At 39.9% G+C, this 23306-nt stretch overlaps 1 pseudogene; it reads left to right on the plus strand.

Annotated features, from left to right (window-relative positions):
* Positions 1–13037, plus strand: part of LOC102820577 — a 29139-nt pseudogene extending 16102 nt beyond the window's left edge.
* The last annotated feature ends 10269 nt before the right edge of the window (positions 13038–23306 follow it).

Genomic DNA, 23306 nt, shown 5'->3' on the forward strand with positions numbered 1-23306 from the left:
CAGCTGTGAGCCTTCCAACCTTCTAAGTATTCCTTTATATGTGGTTCAGAGTTCTGGGACCATCCCCTGATCCTGCTTGGTCGGGTATTCTGTGTTGTTGTTGGCGGAGCTCTCTGCTATACGTCCACCCGATCCGCCATCTTGTTTGTTCTCTCAATGCCAATAATTCTTAAGTTATTCCTTTTCAGGTTGTCCAATATGAGTCTTAGACTTTCTTAAGATTTTTTTATCCTTTTTTTCTGCTTATTCTTCTATCAGAGCAGTATTGAGAGATTTGTCTTCCAGCTTACTGGTTCTGGCTTCCATATCTTCAGTTCTACTCCTTTATCCTTTCAGTGTCTTGTCCATTTCTCATATTTTATTATTAATTGTTTGGCCCTCTTTTTTCATGTTTTGAATGGTTTCCAATTCTATTTCTATCTTATTTGATTGTTCCTGTAGTGCTTTCCTGACTTCTTCCTTATTTTCCTCAAACCCTCCATGGAGCATTTGGACACACCTCAATATCATTCATTCTCCTGAATTCCTTCTCAGGCAGTTCCCAAACCTGCCTTCTTTCCAATGGGAAGTCTAGGAATACTGCCAGCTCATTTGTCTCGGTTACTCTATCTTATGTCTAGACATGCGCTGATATCATCAGTTGTTTCTTGGGCATTTTCAGTAATTAGATGTGTTTTCAATAATTAGATACCTCTTAAAGGCAATACACAGACTTTATGATTTATGTACACAGGTTTTAGAGTCAAACATATGCTAGTATCTCAAATCTTCCTTTTAGTTACTCGGAAACCTCAGGTGGTTAACTATCTGAGCTTCTACATTCTAGTCTATGTATTGCCTTTAAGAGGAGTTGTTAAGCCAGATTAGACTTTACTACTCTGATGTGAATTAGTTCTTCCCCAACTAATTGCCTATAGGCAGATTTTGATGATGAAACTGATGGATAAAGCTGGAGCACTGAGTTCATGAGAGAATCAGGAAAAGTCACCAAAAGTGAGGACAATGAAGGTGTTGAGGGCCCGTGCTGAAAGACCAGCATCTTTCTATGAGATTGAGTAAAAAATTATCCATGCTTCAGTTATATTAGAACATCTGTGTACATCCATGACCAATGCTGTCAAGTAAACAAGTGACAGTGGATTATGTGGCAAATCATTTTCAAATCAGCCATAGCTCTGCCTATGAAATAATTCACAACAGACTTGGGTTTTGAAAAGTTTGTGTGAGATGGGTACCAAAACAGCTCATAGAAGAGCATAAACAGAAGTGTTTGGACATCTGCTAACAAAATTTGTACTGATACTTAGAGAAAGGTAAACATTTCTTTAAATGAAAAATTGTTACTGGTGATGAAATGTAGATTCACCACTATGAGCCTGAGAGTAAATGGCAGAGCATGGAATGTAAACATCCTCATTGGCTGACCAAGAAAAATTCAGAAGTCAACTGTCAGCTGGAAAATTGATGCTTATAGTTTTCTGTTATTTTCAAGGGCCAATATTGTAACACTATCAGGAAAAAGTTCAATCAACAGTGCTCATTACAGTGAGATGCTCACTGAAGAGAGCTGAAGCCTAAACTTTGGATTAAATGAAGTGGACTGCTGTCCAAGTGTGTTGTGATCTTATATGACAATGTGTGACTGCACACCTCTGCCCACACTATTGACACTCTGCAAAACCTTTGTTTTGCGGTGTCAAAGCATCTTCCCTATCATCCCAATCATGTCCCATTGGACTTTCACCTGTTCGAAGATTCACCTCTGATGAAGAAGTGAATAAAATGATGCACTTGTGGCTCACAGCTTAGCTTAAAACATTTTAAAATAAGGAAATACAAAAGCTTGTTGACAGATGGACAAAGTGTATTGAAAACTAATGAGATCATGTTGAAAAATGATGTATTTGTCTTTCCTAAAAGTTAACTAAAATAAATTCTATAGATAGAGAATAGATAATTTTTGACACACTCATAGTTTGCTATTGTTGGGTAGAACCAAACTTGCGAAGCACATTAAACACGTTTCATTTTCTCTTTTTGATCTATAGCGTCTTCATATTTTTGTTCAGAATGTTTCATTATTATCCAGTCATTCTGGTAGGCTCCTCAGCTCTTTCTCCTCAACCCTTTCTCACTACTAAACTTATATATATAAAATCTTTATTATTTAAAAATAAATTATTTAAAATTCTAGACTTCCATTGGTATTTATTTATATCCAGAAACTGTTGGGGGATGTTTGGGATGTTCAGTAAGATTTCCAAAGAAGCCAGTCAATATCTGAGATGCTTATAGTTCTAAGGCAGATGATTTTTCCTGGTGAACTCCCAATTAGAACTGTTTGATCCAAAGAAGTAAATCACAAACTGGAGCAATACTCACATCCTGCCATCCAAGAGTCCTTATTTTTATGACTTCTTGGCTGTCAAAGCTAATGGTAAAACTTGCTCCTCTACCCTTATCTATCAAAAGCAGGTTCTTCCATTACTTTCTCTTTTTCTAAGGCCATTGAGTTTGACCATGGACACACAAATTTGTCACTTGTCTAGAGGCAAAATTAACTACCAATTTACTTTTGGACACCAAGTCCTGAGTTAATAATCCTATTTGACAGGCTGTTAAGAGCTTCCTGAATTAGGAATGGCTAATAGGTGTCAGTTTGCATGCCAATGTCCAATGATTGATTGGGAGTGATCACCTAGACAGAAGGCAGTATTAAGAAGGTTGTACAGCCAATTTTTTTTTTAAAGGAAAAAATGCTATAATCAATTAGTGAGGTCTGACATGGGAGAGGGAAAAGTGGCACATGTATAAATTGCCTTTCATTACTAACAAATTCAGAACTATAATTTATTATAACCTTGTATATAATGCCTTTGATCTAAGCCCTGAACATACATGATCTCAGTGAATCCTCACAATAATCCTACAGAACAGGCATCACATTATCTTCATTTTAAGGATAAAGAAACTTAGGTGCAGTGGGCTTAAATAGTTAACTAGCCCAAATTCATACAGCTAGTCATGGTCATTCAGAGCTGGGATTTGAGCTCTGATAATCATGGTGCAGGAGCCCTGGTGGTGCAGCAATCAAGCACTTGACCTCGAAACAAAAGGTTAGCAGTTCAAACCCAAAATCTGTTCTACAGAAGAAGATGTCAGTCTGCTTCTGAAAAGAGTTTGTTGTTGTTGTTGTGAAGTGCTATCAAGTCGGTTCCTACCCATAGCAACCCTGTATAGAGTTTCCAAGGAGCAGCTGGTGAGCTTGAACCGCTGACCTTGCAGTTCAAATGGCTTTGCAGTCTGTTCTGACTCATAGTGTAGGGTTTCTGAGGAGGGGCTGGTGGGTTTGAACCACTGACCTTGAGGTGAGCAGCTCAGTGCTTATCCTACACTGCCACATCAGGACTTGGAAACACTAAGGAACTGTTCGTTCTACTCTGTCGTATTGGGTGCTATGATTCAGAATTGACTGCAGTGGGTTTTTAAACTTTGGGGTAGATAGCCTTCCTGGCTTGGAGAATTGAGGTTGGTGGTGGAGGGACTCATTTTCCTATAGTTAAATCCAGAAGTACTTTATGAGGCAGGTATCTGGGGATATAGCAGTAGACAAAATAGAGCTCCCTGCCCACAAGGAGCTTATACACATTTGAGGGTGACTGCAATAGCACACAAACAGCAAGTTGACATCAGGCCCTGATTCCACTGTGGAGATGCTTGACCAGGGCTCCCGGGTGGGATGGGAGTGGCTGCTCCTTTAAACAGGGGTGAAAGTCTCTCTGAGAAAGGCACCTGGAAGATAGGAAGGCGATGGCTCTGTGGAAATCTGGTGACAGGCATTCCAAAGAGAAGGTACAGTAAATAGAAAGATCATGAAATGTAAAGAACTTGTCATTTTTTAAGGAAAAAAGGCTCAGTTGCTAGTTTGATCAATGTGGAATCATAATATTATCAATAGACACTTGCTACAAGGCATGCTATAAATTCATATTCTTTAAGAAAATTAATCCAATCCTTCCCAAAGCAGAGGGAATGGACATGTGTGTCCCTTGATGATTTATCAAAATAAAATATTTATAGGGTGGAGGGGAGAATGTCTTGGTTTGTTACCATTGAATTGGCTCTGACTCATAGTGATCCAAGTACAGCAGAACAAAATGTTGCCTGATTGTGCACCATCTTCAAGATCGATAGATGTTTGGGTCCGTTACTGCAGATACTGTGTCCGTCCATGTCGCTGAGGATTCCTTTTGTTTTCATAGATCATTTACTTTACTGAACATGGAGGAAAGCGAGGTTAACTCACTTGTCTCTAGCTCCCCCTGCAAATTGTTTTTGTAAAGAGGAACCCAGATAATTACTGAAGCATGGCCACATCTTTAGTCCTGAAATAATAAAAAGGAAATAACTAGCTACTTAATCTTAACAATACAACAATGTGCAGTAGGGAACCCTGGTGTGACACTGTAGGATAAGCACTAGACTGCTAATCAGAAGTCCAGTGGTTCAAACCTACCAGCCACTCCTTGAACACCCTATACAGGGACACTATGAGTCAGACTGACTTGACAGCATTTAACAATGACAACAAATAAGTAAGACAACCTTATTATTACTAGAGTTAACTATTGCAAAATGGCTTAACTAAGCTTCCTCCTCATGGAGCCTTGGTGGTGTAGTGGGTTCAGTATTGCCTATTAAGGTTGGTGGTTAGGACCCACCAGGGAAGAAAGATGAGGCAGTCTGCTTCCCATTTTACAGATGGAGAATCTGAGGCTGAGAGAGGTCAGATGCCCGACAGCTCTGACAGGAACAGAAGCAGGGCCCTGTGATAATTAAGAACATGGTCTCTGAAGTCAGGTCAAGTTCTTCATTTCAACTCCAACTCATTAATTTTGTAATATTAGGCAAGTTCTTCATCCACTGCAAGTCTTAGTTGCCCCATCTGTAAGATTAGTAATGATAATTCACTTCCTCCAAATAAATGTATTTAAGATGCTTAGCATACAGCTGAGGTTATAGTATGTACTCAGTGAGTATTAGCCCTTGCTATTATGAGGGGTCCTGGTGTGGCGCTGTGGGTTAATGCACCAGACTGCAAAGCTGTTTGAACTGCAATGTTGGCAGTTCAAGCTCACCAGTTTTTCCTCAGAAACTCTGTTGCTATGGGTCAGAACCAACTCAACATCACTAAACAACAACAATTCTGAGGTGGAAGAGCCAAGACTGGCTCCAGACTCCCTAGCCTTTCAAACACAAGGTCTGGCAATGTTGTGGATTCTGGCATCTCTATGTTGTTAAGTGCCGTCGAGTCGATTCGACCCATAGCGACCCTGTAAAGGGTTTCCGAGGAGCAGCTGGTAAGCTTGAACTGCCGACCTTGCAGTTCAAATGGCTTTGCAGTCTGACACATTAACCCACAGCACCACACTAGGACTTCTGGCATCTCTATACTTGAGTTCAAAACATAGACCAGGTAATGCTTACAAGTATGACCATAGGTAAGTAACTTAACATCTCTGTGTCTCTGTTTCCTCATTTGTAAAATAATGATAATATACTAGCTGCCTCATAGACTAATGTAAAGTTAAAGGGATTTATTATGTAGATAACATTTAGAATAGTGCTTGGCATACAGTGAGTTCCTTAAAGAAATTTAATGTGAAGGATGAAAGATAAAGATGGGGTGAAGTAGCTAGAAAGACTTCTTCTAAGCAGTGCTTGTCATTTAGCTCCTGATAGAAGGAATGCCAGCAAGAGTTCTGAAAGGATACATCCTGCTGATCCTCCTCACACTGTTGGGGGCGGCATCATGGCTACATTTGCAAACCTACCTCCACCGCCTCTCTTGCACCTGTCAAAACTGCAGGGGCTGCTCAGTAACATATGAAAAATTGAAAAATCTAATTTGCAGTAAAGTCCTTTTTTTCCCAAATACATCTGTCCACACTTGAAGGTGGCAAAATTCACAATCCTGGATGGGGGTATGAACTTGTCAGCTTGTTCTGTCACTAGGCTTGTTATCTGACCAGCTTGATTGTGTCTCTCTCAAGTGGGAACTGGAAGGCTCTCTAACATTAGAAGAAAGCTTTACCAAGCCCCAGAGATAAGTAAAAGCCACAGCCCTTGACTTTGTAAAGTGGTGGGTCTTGTCTCTGCATGCACTTAGCTTTGTTTTGTTCCATGACCCTACTTCCCTTTACTCTCTCTCCTTCACTTTTTATTCCCTCTCTCCCCTTCCAAGATATGTCTAATGGGGTAGGAATCATGTCAGCTTTGTTTACCTCTTCATAAATATTTCTTAAATGAAGCTTCTATTTATTGTACATTTATCAAGTGCTTACATCCAAGACCTTTTTTTAGTCCCCAAACAACTCCCTAAAAGATTTAACTTTGATTGCTTGATGACTAAGCCTGAACTTTAAACCACAATGCTTTCCCGTGAGTCTGTACAAAGAGTTTGCCTCTGCTGCCTGTGAATCACTTAGCACTTGTCACGTATATCCAGATGGAACAAATCAACATTAATATAAAATTGATTATTATGAATCCACTACCCATCTATCAGCTTGTCATACCATGGTGGCTTGCCACCAGTATTTCAGATACGAGCAGGACCACTCATGGTAGACAGGTTTCAGGAGACCTTCTAGACTAAGACTAGGAAGAAAGGCCTGGTAATTAAAAAAAAATAAAACTCTATAGATCACAACAAAATATTATCTGGTATAATAATTAAAGATGAGTCCCTAGGTTGAGAGGCACTACACAATGGCTGTAACAGTAGAGCTGCCAACTATGAGGAAGATAATGTAGGTCCAGGTAATTCTTTGTTATGTTGTACATAGGTCACCATGTGTTGGTGCTAACTCAACAACAATTAACATCCACTATAAATTAATACTGATAGAGTATTCATACTGTAATAGAGGACAGTATTTTAATTTTATGGAGTCCTGGAATGGCACTGCAAGATAATGCACTGGACCATAAGGTCAGGGGAAACTCTATACAGGGTTGTTATGAGGCAGAACTGACTTGATGGGACTTAACAACAACTTTTTAAATTTTTATTATGTACATTTTGGACACTTACAAAGTGTTAGATATGAGCAAGCTGTAGATTAAAAGATGGCATCTAGAAATTAGATGAATCTTGGAGGCTTTTTGTAAATGTCATTAAAAAAGGTTTTGCTAAATTTCTGAAGGTTTGTATGTTACACAAATGGTTTGCTCTTGGCTGTTAACCAGAGGTTTGGTGGTCCTACATGGTGCTGTGGAAGGGAAGACCTGACGCTCTATTTCTGTATACGTTGAAGTCAAGAAGACCCTATGGGGCAGGTCTAATCTGTAACATGTGCAGTGATCATGAGTTGGGCTGCACTCTATGGAAATGGGTTTAGTTTTCTGGTATTAAAATTCTGACTAGATAATTAGAAGAAGTGAGTAGATCACTGGCTTTGGAGTCAGACACATGTGGGTTCAAATTTGGACTCCATCTTTCTCACTCCATGTGTTGTCTTGGGCAAGTTACTATTAAAAGACCCCAAATTTTCAACTAGAGAAAGCACTAAACGGTAAAAAAAAAGTTGATGAATAGAAAAGTTCAGGATTTAAAATGTTCATATTTGCATCTTCTCCTCCAATGGCTATCTGGTTTCCATTGACATTTCAAAGTATAAAAGTGAGGATAGTGTTGTTCAACACTTTTTAAATGTCTAAAGCTTATTTGAAATAGTAAAAAAAAAAAAAAAAACAAGGCAAATTTCTATCTGAAAAGCTTTGCTTGATCATTGACATTGAGTACACTCTTTCCTTTCTCCTAGGTTTTACACCAATTCTGTGTCAACTGAGGTCTTGAGATATTGATGACGCTGGAACTGGGGATGTTAGGAAATTCTTTACAAAGAGTTTTTCTCTTCATTTCGCTCATAATTACTATTTTGATTGCCACACTATTGAAAATAATGTAGCTTAATTTCAAAAGAACAAGAATATTCCAACCATTAAATCCTCAAAACAGTTCATAAAAGATGTAATAGTTTGACCTTTTTTAAAAAATGTTACTTAAATATATGCATTCATACACACACACACACACACACACACACACACACACACATGGTTTTTATACTCTTTGAAAGTGGGAATTGATTGAAGAAGATGAAAACAACTGAACTCTTTTTTAAATCATCTAGGTTCATAGACAATATAATATTTGAAGCACTATAAAGAACCGCTATGGGTCAGAACCAACTCGATGGCACTTAACAACAATATAAAGATAGTGGATTATCTTGAATTTAGGGGCAGATTATATTTTTAAATGTTTTCTAAGGTACATAGTGAATTTATAAGTACAGGTAACTTGAGAATATATACATATGTTATGGAAAAGGTAAATTAACAGGTGCACAGATATTGCTCTGTAACAAGTAACTTTAAAATGAAGTAGCTTAAAATAGCATTTATTATTTCTTATGACTCTAGATGTCAGTTTGGTGGGTCTGCTGAACATGGCTGGGTTTGACTGGGAAACTTATGTACTCCAACTGTGTCACCACCAAGTGCCTGCAGCCAGGTTTCTAACTGGGGTGGACAGACCCTAATGACCTTTGACTTCTGGAGCCATGGTAGCACAGTTGTTTCTCCTCAGGAGAAAGATGTGGGAGTCTGCTTCAGTAAAGATTATTGTTGACAAGTGCTCTCAAGTCAGTTCCAACTTGTAGTAACCTAGGTGCAACAGAACAAAACGCTACCCAGTCCTGGGTCTTTCTCACAATTGGTGTTGTGATTTAGCCCATTGTTGCTGTCACTGTGTCAATCCATTCATTGAGGGTCTTTCTCATTTTCATCGATTCTCAACTTTACCAAGCATGATGTCCTTCTCCAGGGACTGGTCCTTTCTGACCAGTCCAGAGTATGAGAGACAAAGCCTCACCATCCTAACTTCTAAGGAGTATTCTAACTGTACTTCTTCCAAGACAGATTTCTTTGTTCTTCTAAGATATTCATGGTACTTTTAATCTTCTTCATCAACAGCATAGTGCATATGCATCAATTCTCTTATGGACTTCCTTATTCATGGGCCAATTTTTGCATCCATTGCTGTTATTATTGTAAGCCATCGAGTTGGTTCCGACTCATAGCCACCCTGTATAGGGTCTCCAAGGATGATTAATAATTGACAATACCACGGTTTGGTCCTGTGCATCTAATCCTCAAACTGACATCTTTGCTTTTTAACACTTTAAAGAGTTCTTTTGCAGCAAAATTGCCTAACTAAAACTTGCAAAAATGAAAATCATTTTATTTCTTTACCACTGCTCTAAGGAGTGTTGATTATAAGCTCAGGACTGCCATCCACAACGTTAACAGTTCAGACCCATCAAGCAGTCTTTGGAAACCCTGTACAGAGTCACTATGAATCAGAACCAACTCGACAGCACTTAACAATAACAACAAGCAAAGTGAAGTCTTTGAAACTTCAATCTTTTCTCCACTTATCATGATGTTATTTATTGGTCCAATTATGAGGGGTTTTTTTGTCTTCTTTATACTTAGGTGTAATTCATACTGAAGTCTGTAGTCTTGATTTTCATCAGTGTTTCAAATCTTCATCATTTCTAGCAGAAAGGTTGTGTCATCTGCTTATTACAGTCTGTTAATAAGTCTTCTTCCAATACTGATGACATGTTGTTCATATAATCCAGTTTCTTGCATTATTTACTGAGCATACAGAATGAATAAGCATGCTGAAAGGATACAACCTTGATGCAAACCTTGTCTGATTTTAAACCATTCACTATCCCCTTGTTTTGTTCAAATGACTGCCTGTTAGTCTATGCACAGGTTCCTCATGAGCACAATTAAGTGTTCTGGACTTCCCATTCTTTGCAATGGTATTCGTAGTTTGCTATAATCAGCATAGTTGAATGCCTTTGCATAGGCAATAAAACACAAGTAAACATCTTTCTGATATTCTCTGCTTTCTAACAAGATCCATCTGATATCAGCAATGATATCCCTAGTTCCACATTATCTTCAGAACCTGGCTTAAATTTCTGACAGCCCCCTGTCAATGTATCACTGTAATTGTTTTTTATTTATCTTCAGCAAAATTTTACTTGAATGTGATATTAATGACATTGTTCATTGACTTCTTCATTCCACTGGGTCACCTTTCTTTAGAACGGATACAAATCTGGATCTCTTCCAATAGGTTGACCAGGCATTCCAAATTTCTTGGCATAGATGAGTGAGTGATTTAAGCACTGCATTAGTTTGTTGAAAGTTTTCAATTGGTATTTTGCCAGTTCCTGGAGCCTTGGTTTTCACCAGTGCCTTCAGTGCAGCTTCTACTTCTTCCTTCAGTACCATCATTTTTGATCATATTCTATCTCTTGAAATGATTGAACAATCACCAATTCTTTTGTTACAGTGACTGCATATTCCTTCCATCTTCTTTTGAAACAAGACTCCAGTTTCAGCAATATGGCAGACTAAGAGAACTGAAATTATCCCTCTGTAATTTCTATAAAATATAATAAAAAGTATTTTAACTACATAGTCAAATTTACACATACACCAAACATGGACATATCCAGGTACCAAAAAGAAGTTACTGAGAGCTTGAGTTGTTGTTGTTAGGTACCATTGAATTGATACCAACTCATAGCAACCCTGTGCACAACAGAATGAAACACTGCCCAATCCTGGTCACCTCTCTTTGAAATGAGCACAAGTACAGATCTCTTCCAATCAGTTGGCCAGATAGTTGTCTTCCAGATTTCTTGGCAGAGATGATTAAGTGTCTCTAGCAGTGACCTAAAACTCTATTAGCCACTATACACCATGTTGTTGCAAGGACAGGAATGCAGGATGGATGCTAAAGGTAAGATGAGATTTACAAAGAGGAATCAAGAAATCTACAAGTATTTCGAGATTGTAATGCACCTATCTTAGTTCTAATAATTTAAGCAGATAAAAAGATAGTTGAGATGTAGCATATTTGAACAACACAATTAACATCTTATTCACCCTTGGGGAACCAACCAAATGTTGGTTCATAGCCATAGTATAATTCCCAAAGTATGTGCTTTTCCAAAAGGAGCAAAGTTTGGTAATATGGGTGGCAAATGAACTCTTTTCTTTGATAGCTGACATTTTATTTGAATACTGGTTACATAAGAGGGTTCTGACTAATGAGAATCTCTTATCAGGGACATGATGAATGAAAGGTTTCCATGACCCTGTTGAGAAGCGTAGGGGAAAATCTGAAAAATAAGTATTAGAAGTAGAATGCTGTGGATATGTGTTAATGAATTTGTTTTCTATGCTACATAACAAATTAATACAAACTTAGTAGCGTAAAGAAACACACACTAATTGTAAGAAATCAGCCACAAAAGACTTTGTTGTTGTTGTGAAGTGTTGTCGAGTCAATTCTGACCCATAGCAACCCTGTATAGGGTCTCCAAGGAGCATCTGGTGAGCTTGAACCACTGACTTTGCAGTTCAAATGACTTTGCAGTCTGACGTATTAGTCTTAATTGCAACCCTATAGGACCAGTAGAACTGTCCCATAGAGTTTCTAAGACTCTAATCTTTATTGGGGAGTCCTGGTGTGGTGCTGCAGGATAATGTGTTGGGCTTCAAGGTCAGCAGTTCAAACCCACCAGTTACTCCTTGGAAACCCTACACAGGGTCACTATGGGTCAGAACCAACTTGACAGCACTTAACAACAACAGTCTTTAGTGAAGAAAATTAAAACAAGTCCACACAAGTCAAAAAATAACCTTGAATATAGAGACCATCTCAAGAAAAAATGCGTTAGACACTAATGATCCACCAGAGGACTTGTGGGATAACATCAAGAACATAATGCATGAATAAAGCAAAAGGTTATTAAAAACTCATCTATGCCAAGAATTTGGGAAGGCTTGCGGGGGGAGAGCACATGAACCTTGAACTGATGCAGAGCTGCTATACACCAGCTGGACCTGGGCGCTGCGCTGCAGAAGCATGGGCCTAAAACCAGGATTGAAACTATAAGACAGCTGCCCAGGGCTCTGAGGCATAAGTTCTCTGAAGCAAGTGGTGGCTTCAGGTGCAGGTGCAGTGGTCATCTCCCTCTTCACGAACCCCAGGACAAAGTGAAGGTGTGCTTTGCTGTCCCAGCTCCCCCTCAGTGGCCTGTGAACTGACACCTCCCTCTAGACTCTGGCACATCTCCTGCACCGAATGGAAGTGCCTACTGTACTGCAGTGGGGTCTTAGAGTCCCTTTACCTTTACCCAAACAGTGCCCGCTGTGCCACCTGGTTTCAGGACCTCACCCGCTTCACTGACACCATAGATAACTTTGTGAAGATTGTGTGGAATGAGGGCACTGGAACTCTGTGGAGTAGCCTCCAGCCATTGAAGACTGTGCCAGCCACTGTCATGTAGGTTCACCTATGACCAACTCAAGACTTTGCTGTGTAGCCAAGCCTTAACTTCTAACTTCTATATACCCATGGTGACTGGCACTCTGACCTGCCTGGGCACCGTGACTGTGATCAGCCCCCTGGAGTTGCTCCAGATAAAGCTGCAGACTCTGCATGTGTCCTGTGGTGAGCTGGGCATCTCTGTGCAGGCCGCCTGGCCCTCCTTGTGGCTGGGCTGGGGGCCCAATGCCCTTTGGGATATTCCCTTCTCAGTCCTTTATTGGTTCAACTACAAGCTGGTGAAGATCTGGCTGAGTGGGCATCGGTGAAAGGACCAGACATCTGTAGCATTAGCTATTTGGCTGGTGACATCTCAGGGATGTGGCCTTCCTGACTCAGTCCTTTGATGTGGTGAAGACTCAGCACCAGGTTGTGCTGGGAGTGATGGAGGTTGTGAGAGTGGAGTCAGGCACCAAAGGACTCTTTGCAGGCTTCCTCCCAAGGAGCATCAAGGCTGTCCCCCGCCCCCCGTGCCATCATAATCAGCACCTATGAGTTCAGCAAAAGCTTTTTCCAGAAGCTCAACCAGAAGAGACTATGGGGTTCTTGAAAGAGACCAGGGGTTGAAGACCCCCATCTCTAACAGGGCCAGAAAGAGCCAGTGCCTTCTCCACAGCACTGAGGAGTGGAGTCCATGTCCCTTCCTACCTCTGGGCCCTCAGGCCCAGATAGGGCTCAGATAGGGTTCTCTTCCTGCTGTTTGTGTCTTCAGAGACTCAAAGATCTTCACTTTCCCAGCCCCAAGTTCAAGACCAAGTCTGCTGCCTGCTCACTCCCTTGTTTCCGTGTACATTTGCTGTAACTGGACCTGCCCTCTGGAGTCAAAACTCCTGGGTTGCCTCAGTCTCCCCTATCTTCATTAATTCCTGAAGTCTAAAGATTTAAAAAAAGAGAATTTGAACGATCAATGTGACCTACTGATTGGAAGAGATCTATATTTGTGGTCTTTCCAAACACAAGTGACCCAATGGAATGTGGAAATGGATGGATGAATTGCACTTCAATGTAAAGAAAACAAAACTATCCATAACTGAACCAATAATAACATTATGATAAATGGAGAAAAGATTAAAATTGTCAAGGACTTCATTTTGTTTGCATCCACAATCAATGTTCATGGAAGCAGCAATCAAAACACCAAATAATGTGTTACATTAGGCAAATCTGATACAAAATACCGCTTTAAAGTGTTAAAGAGCAAAGATACCACTTTGAGGACTGAGGTGCCCTGACCCAAGTTGTGGTATTTTCAATCACTTCATAACATGTCAAAGCTGAACAATTAATAAGGAAGACCATGAAAGAATTGAGGAATTTGAATTATGGTGTTGGGGAAGAATACTGAAAGTACCATGAAGTGTCAGTGAGGTAGGCAGGCATGCGGAAATAGGCCCATGCCCCCCAGGCTCATAGCTCATTCCTGGAGCAAGGTTCACATTCCAGGAAATAAGCAACAGACCACCTCATCCTCATGTGATTACCCAGGCTAATCTCCTGTTCCTGACCCACCTCCAGGAGGGAACAGAATCCTGAGCTAACGTTCACCTGCTTCCGTTTCTGTCTTGTATGCTCATATAGCTTTCCCAGCTGTATGGTTGAACCAACCAATCCCAGGTAGCCCTGTGAAGCTGTTGGCCCCTGCTAACCAATCCCAAATAAACTCATGTGTCCGTACCCCTATTCCCTATAAAATATCCTCACACAGGGAAGATGGCTACAAATCCACTGAGCCACGTGCTAGCACAATAAAGCCCTTCCTTTGTTATAACCCGCATGGCGTTGGCAACTCCTTCAGAGTGACTCCGGTAACCCCAGAAGGACAAACAGATCTGTCTTAGAAGTATAGACAGAATGCTCCTTAGAATCAAGGATGGTGAGACTTCATCTCTTGGAGTTTAGACATATTGTCAGTAGGAAGAACATCATGCTGGGAAAAGTGGGGGGTAAGTGACTAGGAAGCAAATCTCCAGTGAGCTGGACTGACACAGTGATAGCAACAGTAGCCTCAGATATAACAATTGTGAGAATAGTGCAGAATCAGGCAATGGTTCATGGTGCTATATCATAGGGTCACTATGGGAGTCCTAACCATGAGGTCAGCAGCTCAGACTCACCATTTGCTCCTTGGAAATCCTAGATAGAGTTGCTATGAGTTGAAACCAACTTGATAGCACCTGCCAACAACAACAGAGTCTAAAGAGATTTTTCTAAAATTCGAAGTGAGTCATCGCTACCATCTTAAGGTGCCCTAAGTTCTGTTTGGTAACAACTACCCCTGATGTGGTGCTGTGGGTTAATGTGCCAGACTGCAAAGCCATTTGAACTGCAAGGTTGGCAGTTCAAGCTCACCAGTTGCTCCTCAGAAACCCTATACAGGGTCGCTATGGGTCAGAACTGACTCTACAGCACTTCACAACAACAACAACAACCCCAATGCCTTAAGGGTCATATATCATCCTACCAGCGCCTTCCTTCCATCAGCTTCTCTAGCCTCCAGCATTCGACCAGAAATCAGAAGAAGCCAGACGTCACCTGGGGAACTTCCATTACTTTCTACCCTCACATAGAAGTCTATATATGAACACATGCTTACACATATGGATGAATTCTTGTTCTAACTACGGAATCAGGCAGTAAGCGGAAGTCATTATGAATGATGCTCAACTTCCTGAGAATGCTATGTTCTCTTGGAGCATCCTGTTTTTGCATTTACTATTCCCTCTATTTTGACTGTTTTATTTCTTTTCAATTAATGATTTTACCATCCCTTTTGTAAAATGTTTCCTGTCCTTTTATTATCTTGCACATTCTTCTGTCATTGGATTCATCACACTGCGTTTTTGCATTCAACTGTCTATTTTTCTCTTCCAGCTGTGAAGTCTTTTTGGCTAGAGTTCATGCCTATTCATTCCAGTAATAATGTCTACCATAGTGCTTGGCTTGTTGTTAATGTTGCTAAGTGCCATCCAGTCGGTTCTGGTTCTGACTCACAGCAACCCTGTATAGGGTTTCCAAGGAGTGGCTGGTGTGTTTGAACTGCCAATCTTGTAGTTTACAGTCTAGTGCACTACAGTGCCACACCAGGACAATGGCTTAGAGTAGGCATTTAATAAATGTTTGCTGACTTTAGTTTATCAGTATTTCAGGGTGACATCACGGAAATGTATCAACTCACAGAATTGGTTGTTACGAGCAGTTGTCCCTGAGTACCTCAAAATCTGGAAAGAGACACAGGGATTATATAGTTTCAACGGTGCTAAAATGTGCTGCAAAAGACCTGTTTAAAAAATAAAGAGCAAAGATTTAACTTTCAAGACTAAGTTTCCCTGATCCAATGACATTTTTAATGGACTCATTTGCCTATGAAAGCTAAACAGTGAATATGGAAAACCAGAGAAAACTGATGCATCCGGATTATAGTGTTGTGGAAAATTTTGGATACACAATGAACTGCCAGGAGAAGAAACAAATTTGTCTGGGAAGAAGTACAGCCAGAATGCTACTTAGAATTGAGGATGGTGAGACTTCATCTCACATACTTTGGACATGTTTTCGGGAGGGACCAATTCCTGGAGAAGGACCTCATGCTTGGTAAAGAAGAAGATCAGCCAGAAAGAGGAAGACGCTCAGTGAAATGCAATGACACAGTGGCTGCAACATTGAACTCAAGCATCAAAAAGACTGTGAGGCGGATACAGGACTTGGCAGTGTGTCTGTTGCTCATAGGGTTGCTATGAGTCAGAACTGACTCAATGACCCCTAACAACAACGAAGTCTAGAATTTGTCTAGAACGTGAACATCTTCCTACATCTGGAGGTCTGGCCACTTGTCCCAGAGACCAGTAACCATACAGTGTAGCCAGAAATTTCAGCCAACTGGGCCAGAGGTACAGCAATGATTGATTTATTCCTGCATTTCCTGAACAAGAACCAAGGACCCAAGCCTTCTTCTTTTTTTGTGTGCAAACTAATGGAAAATCGGCATCAGAGAAATCATCTGACTTGCTTCTCCAGAACTTCACTAGATTAATTTTAATGCTACCTGACTGAGAGGGTTAAAAACCACACAGAATCCTTCTTCATTTGAAGTGTGTTAAACATAAACAGCATCTGACTGTTCTCTAAACTCTTGAGAATATGCTGCTTCTGGAAGCCTTGTATAGTCCTGCTATTGCAGATATAGCAAGTGTCAAGAGCTCTTGGCTTTCTGCCTTGGCCCTTCCTCCAGCACTTGACCACTGACATGCAACATCTGATTGGTACTCTAGGAAAGCCCAGTTTCAGACTGCACTGCAGTCTATGAATATCATCAGTAGAATCTTGTCCTCTTTTTGCTGCTAAAAGCAAGTTACTATTTTGGGTCTGAAGCCCTCTCCCTGTGGATGTTGCTCAGAGCATCTAGGCTGTTCCCTTCAGGGTGGATGCTTATGTAACCTTGAGGTGTGATGGGGCCTGCTCCTCTTAATTGTGTGACTCCTCCAGTGGAAAAATGACAGTCGTGGGGTGAGTAAGTAGGGAGAAAAACTGAATGATGTGCAGCTTCTTGCTGCTACGACATCATATGACAGTCTTGTCTCTTGAAAGGAGGATCTCAAAGGATGATGTTATTGCAGTCCTTCAGGATAGAAGCAAGAACCAACATTAAGAAATAGTAGGCAATAGTTTAGAAAATGTTGCTTTCAATTTCCATTGATATTAATATGATTCTAAGTTCATGGCTGAAATCCAATGGATAATCTAATAAATTGATTTTAAAATGTTTTTAGACTTTGCCTTAATAAGATATCTTTAAGTCATTGAGGCATGCGATTCTGAACATTTTAGATGTTGAAACATTACTGTTCACTAACTTTTTTTTTAATCTAACGAAAAAAACTATAAGAAATTAAGAGTGAGTCATTAGACTCAAACTCTCTCCATAGTTTAATTACTTATGAAATTAAAATTCATAGAAGCACATGAAAGGCTCTGGTTTTAGTATTGGTCAGCTCTTAATGTAGTAAGAAGAAATTAGTTTCCTGCATAATAAGGGTTTAGGAATTTGTCAGTCACAGCCGTTCACTTTGCTGAACTTCATAATTTTGCACTACTTATTATAATGCATTAATGAATATTCATAAGGTCTCTGTGAGAAAAATCTAGTGAGTTAAAAGATTGATATCATTACTGTCTTACCTACTTTGTCACAGAGAAATGAAGATAGATTGAATTTATTCTTTCCTTCCTGGAGGAATTTGACTAGAATAATAATTTGCTTGGCTAAAACTGGCTGGAAAACCTGGGAGGGATATGAAGAAGAGGCTGGAATGGAAGAATAAAACATATATATTTTTAAATGTTGCTTATGTTCCAACACCCTAGAGATTCAAAGACAGGGAGGGCTTTTGGCATCGTCTTGAGTGTAGATCATGTTCCTTCTGCTGGTGACTATGTAAATGAATTCACATTGTTTAATACATTCTAATTCACATGCCCTTCTGTTTTCTTCTCACCATGTTGTAGCTCTGCTTGTTTGTGCTCTTTCTCTCTCTGAGTCATGTGCCTCAGATTCCAATGCACCAATGCATTCTTCTATCAGAGTGCTGGAGGATTCATCCCAGAATCACAGATATTTCAACCTCAAGGACATAGTTCATCAGAGAGCATCCCCCAAGTCAGTATCTTTATTCCCAGCCCAAAGTTCAATTCACCAGCTACACAGTGGCTCTTTCTTTACATGGCCCAGGAGAGGAGGGCTAATGCCCATCAAAGCAGTTATCATTATATTACTACCATTTATTGTATTAAACCATCACTCTTTCTGATTGGTCCTTCTCTTTGGATTCAGCATTTTGGGAGGGACTGTTTTTCAGTAAGTCTTCATCAACGTTTTTTCCATTCTAGTCCATATTTAAGTAGCATATCTATTTTGAAGTTGAAGTTCAACTTCACATTTTTCTTAAAATATTCACTTATACAGAAAAGATATGTATAGCTGCATAGGCGTATGAAGCAGGATAAGATTTGCTATTTTGAGGCTTGGTGGAGAAATTAAGGGGTGAGGCGAAAAGAGAAGGGAGCGAGGTCCATTGCAGTAGAGTGAAGAGCAAGAAGTTTTTCCTCTCAGAAATTGCTGGTGACATTAGAAATAGTGATGGCTGATAACCCACTAAATACATATTCATTCCCGTGGTTTAAAAATCAAAAATTGAAGTTGTCCTCTCAGCTCTGTCCTCAATTGACCAGATCACCCCCACTTTCCCTGTGCTCCATCAACAATTATATTTTCTCAGGAAGTTCTCCAGAGTTTCTCTGTGCATCTACAAAGGAAATATCTATTTGTTTGTTCATTCAACAAATGATCACGTGTTCCAGGAACAAAATAGACAAAGATCCCACCTCCAAAGAGATTATATTCTAGCTGAAGGAAAAAGACAATAATCAATAGATACAATAAATGTGAAAACATTATTTTCTGTTAGATTAGTAGGGCTAAAGAGAAAGAAAACATAAGGAAGGAGAATTGGGGTAGGGAGGTGGGTTGCTATTTTTTGTATTGTGGTAGGAGGAGGTGACATTTAAGCAAAGGTTTGAGTTTGTGATGAAAATAACCCATGGAGGGGAGAAGCTCAACCCCACTCATAATGAGAAAAATGGTTTCTATGTACAAGCTGGAATTCTAAAGTACACTGGGGTGTCCAGGACACTGCACATAGGAATGGATACACATATTCCCTTTGTCAACCTTTCTCAGGAAAACGGTCTCTCTTTCTTGGCATCTTATCAGTACCAACAGAGAAACTTGCAGCCATGATGTTGGTAATACACAAGTGTCTTCCTCTAGCGATGCGCTTTCAGAAACCAGAAGAAGCTGCCTCAGTTCAGCTGTAGTGACCACCAACAAGCAAAAGCCAACTGTGGTCAAGTTGATATCTCCTCATGGTGACCCCCTGTGTGTCACAGTTGAACTATGCGCCGTAGTGTTTTCAATGATTTTCCCAGAATGATTTTCTGAGAACTTTTGTTCTTCTAACCTCCAACCTTTTGGTGAGCCGCTGAGTATGTTAATTAGTTGCACCACTCAGGAACTATGAACTAAAGTGAAAAAAGGAGCTGCAAGTAGCAGCTCTGTTTCTTTGCATCTAGCAGTTGCCAATGGTGCATGGTGAAGACAACACAAATTACTTTCATTTATAGAGCAGTTACTAACCACCAGGTTCACTGCTGAGTACTTTATCTTATCTGACCCTTATGGTATTCCTATGTTGTTATGAGATAGACATTTTTGTTTTAACCTTACAGATTGTTGTTGTTGTTGCTAGGTGCCATTGAGTCAGTACTGACTCACAGTGACCCCATGCACAACAGAACAAAACACTGCCTGGTTGTGTGCCATCCTCAGAATCATTTGTACATTTGAACCCATTACTGCTGCCACTGTGCCAATCCGTCTCACTGGGGGGTCTTCTTCTCTTTCTTTGACCTTTCATTTTACCAAACATGATATCCTTCTTCATGGGCGAGTCCCTCCTGACAACATGTCCAAAGTCTAAGAGATAAAGTCTGGCCATCCTGGCTTCCAAGGAGCTTTCTGGCTGTACTTCTTCCAACACAGATTGGAACCTTATAAATAAACACTTATTAATTTTATAAATAAAATTTCCTAATCTATACAAATTTTAGGCTCAGGTTATAGAACCTGTCCAAGGTCACACAGACTCTAAGTGTCTATTTCTGAAGTTCATGGTTCTTTATTGGGTGGATTACTCTAGTCTTTACCTTTTAATGGAATACTAGGAATGTCATCATCTGCCCAAGTTTGGAGTAGGTTTGTAGTATCTTTGAGTCATACAGATAAGTATCTATGCTATCCTCTGGTATGTTATTCTGTGATTAGTTGTAGAATGCCTGGTACTTGGCATTCACTTTGATGTCTTTACCTTTCTATAAAATGTAACCACATCACACACACCCCTTTGATTGTGTTTGATCTCTATGCTCTCAGATCTCTATGTCTACCTGCAGGTTGCTAAGGCAGTTTTAACATTAATTGCAAGATTCTCACATGTAGCTCACTGTCATTGTTTTGTCACTGTTTGATAAAATAGAACAGTTGTTTACTGTCATTTAAAAGTTAACACTACCTCAGCACACTTTTAACAACACATAATCTTGCATAGTTTCCAGCAACTGTCAGGTTACTAAATTCCTTGGCTTGTTGCTGACAGAGTTTACAGGAGAAAGAACAAGTTTTCAGGTTAGTAAACCTGTTTCAGAATAAAAGAGCAAGAAAGAGAGAGAGAGAGAGGGTGGAGTTTATTTATTATATAATGTTATATATCTGATTTTCCCAGTTCTGGTGTGGTGCTGTGGGCTAATGCATCAGACTGCAAAGTCATTTGAACTGCAAGGTTGGTGGTTCAAGCTCACCAGCTGCTTCTTGGAAACTCTATACAGGGTTGCTATGGGTCAGAATCAACTCGACGGCACTTAATAACAACAACAACAACATGAGTTCTAATCATTCACTAATGGCAAGAAACATATCACTTTAAGAGATAAAACTCATTGCCATGTGTGTCTGATTTGAGTTACTGGAGCTAGATAGAGCATTAATAATTAAAACATCAGTATTTAGTCTGTTCCAAAATTTTCTTTCTGTCTTTTTGTTTGAATCTTAGAACACAAGAACTAAGATAAATGTTGGTGTGATGCCAATGTCAACTTGGCTAGGTAGGCTATGATTCCCATTGGCTTGGACAAGCTCTAGTTGTTGTTCCACTGTTACTGTTGTTGTTGTTAAGTGCCTTTGAGTCAGTTCCAACTCTTCACGACACTATATAGTGTTTCCAAGGAGCAACTCATGAGTTTGAACTGCTGACCTAGTGGTTCATTCTAACCTTGTGGTCCAGTGCTTTATCCATAATGTAGTCTAATATAAAGTAATGTAATGTAATCACTTCCCATAACAAAATTTAATGTAATCAGTCAGTTGAAAGGGGAGTTTCCTTAGGGTGCAGTATGCCCCCAGACCACAGAACTAGCGCTCTCCGTCAACACTGGAATCTTCCGGCTGCCTGACCTATGAGTCTTGGGCTGCAAGCCTGTCAAACTCTCCAACCTAATCCACAGATTTTTGAGTTGCCAGCCCTCCAAGTCTGTGAGCCAATCCTTTGAAGTAAGTCAATCTCTGTATCATCCTTTATTTCTCTTGTTAGATAGATGATAGACAGACAGATAGATAGATAGGCCGATCAATCCACCACTCGTCTGTCAATTGTCATACTGAAGTGGCTTTTATGTTGTTGTGATTCTGGAAGCTATGCCATGTGTATTTTAAATACCAGCAGGGTCACCCATGGTGGAAAGAATTCACTTGAGCTTCCATATGAAGACAGATTAGGAAGAAAGAGAGACAGACTACTTTCAAATACATAGTCACTGAAAACCTTATGAATAGCAGTGGATCACTGTCAGCAGCAGAATACTGAATATTGAAACATGATGAAGAGCACGAGAATATTGTCAGACATAGTGCTGGAAGATGACCTGTCAGGTTAGAAGACACTCAGAATAAGACATTGACCTAGCCATGGAGGTCTAGGGCTGAGAGTGAAGTGTCCAGCTGATATGAAGTGTGGTGAGATGCAAAAGAATGCCCAAACTTGTAGATAGTACCCATTTGACCTAGCTGAAATGGCTTGATGACCAGAGCTTGACTGGAGGAAGAACAGAAATTTGATAAATGAAGCAAGTAAATTGCTACAATTTGATGAACTTGACCTGTACTTATGAATGTAATAGCTCAAAATATTGACCAAGAGGAAAGGAGTCTTCACATCAATGATCAAGCCTATCCCCTCAATATACAGGGTTGATAGGCACAGGCAACTTAGACATTGGCTGCCTAAAATGTGGAGAGGGGCTGTAAAGGCAAGAAGTGGCTGGATTACAATTTTCAAGAGGGAGTTTAGTTTCAGAGTGTGCTGGGGAAGGTAGAATCCTTGCTGAATAATTTTCATCTTGTCTAAATGGGTCTAGTGAAAGGAACTGGGAATAGGATTCCTTTGATTCAATAGTGAGTAATTAATTGTTATCATTACTAACTGTGATTGTCACAACTGTAAAGGTAGAAGTTTTATAACATAAAGGGAGGAGTAGTTAATGTGACATTCCAGGAACAGAGGACTGAGGACCATCAAGAGAGAAGAGAATGAGTGGACCATGGATCCTAACCAGAGAAGCAGAGACACCAAAGATGGAAGCAGAGGTGATAGCATGGAAAGATACAGCAGCTGAGGACTCTAGACTCGTGGAAAGAGAAAGGCTGTGTGCTGGCAGCCAGGAGGCTCCTGAGTGGTTTTGTGTACATCAACACAAAAAAAAAAAAAAAAAAAAAAAAAACCTGAGCGAGCAGAAGCAAATACTGTTAAATGATGAAGCATGGCACGGGATTGTAATCATTTTACAATGAAACAAAATACGATAGGATGAGTGTGAAACCAATGCTTGCCCATGTCAACTATCACTCAATTCACAATAAAAGCTTTTTAAAAAAAGAAAATTTGTTTGATATAGTCAAAGTTCTTTAAAAGATCATTTATATGATATGGTAAAAATTCTTATTTGTTGTAACTAAAAGCTTAATAATTTATGAAGTATTTATAAAGCGTTAATGTCATATAAAGAATTGTTGGTTCTTTCTGTTAAAAAAAGAAAGAAAAAATGGAATGCTAAAACATCAATATCCTAGGCATTAGTGAGCTGGTAATAACCATTTTGAATCTGACACACACATGGTTTACTGTGCTAGGAATGACAAACTGAGGAGGAACAGCAT

Source organism: Chrysochloris asiatica, unplaced genomic scaffold (genome assembly GCF_000296735.1).
Source record: "Chrysochloris asiatica unplaced genomic scaffold, ChrAsi1.0 scaffold00194, whole genome shotgun sequence".
Taxonomy (NCBI): domain Eukaryota; kingdom Metazoa; phylum Chordata; class Mammalia; order Afrosoricida; family Chrysochloridae; genus Chrysochloris; species Chrysochloris asiatica.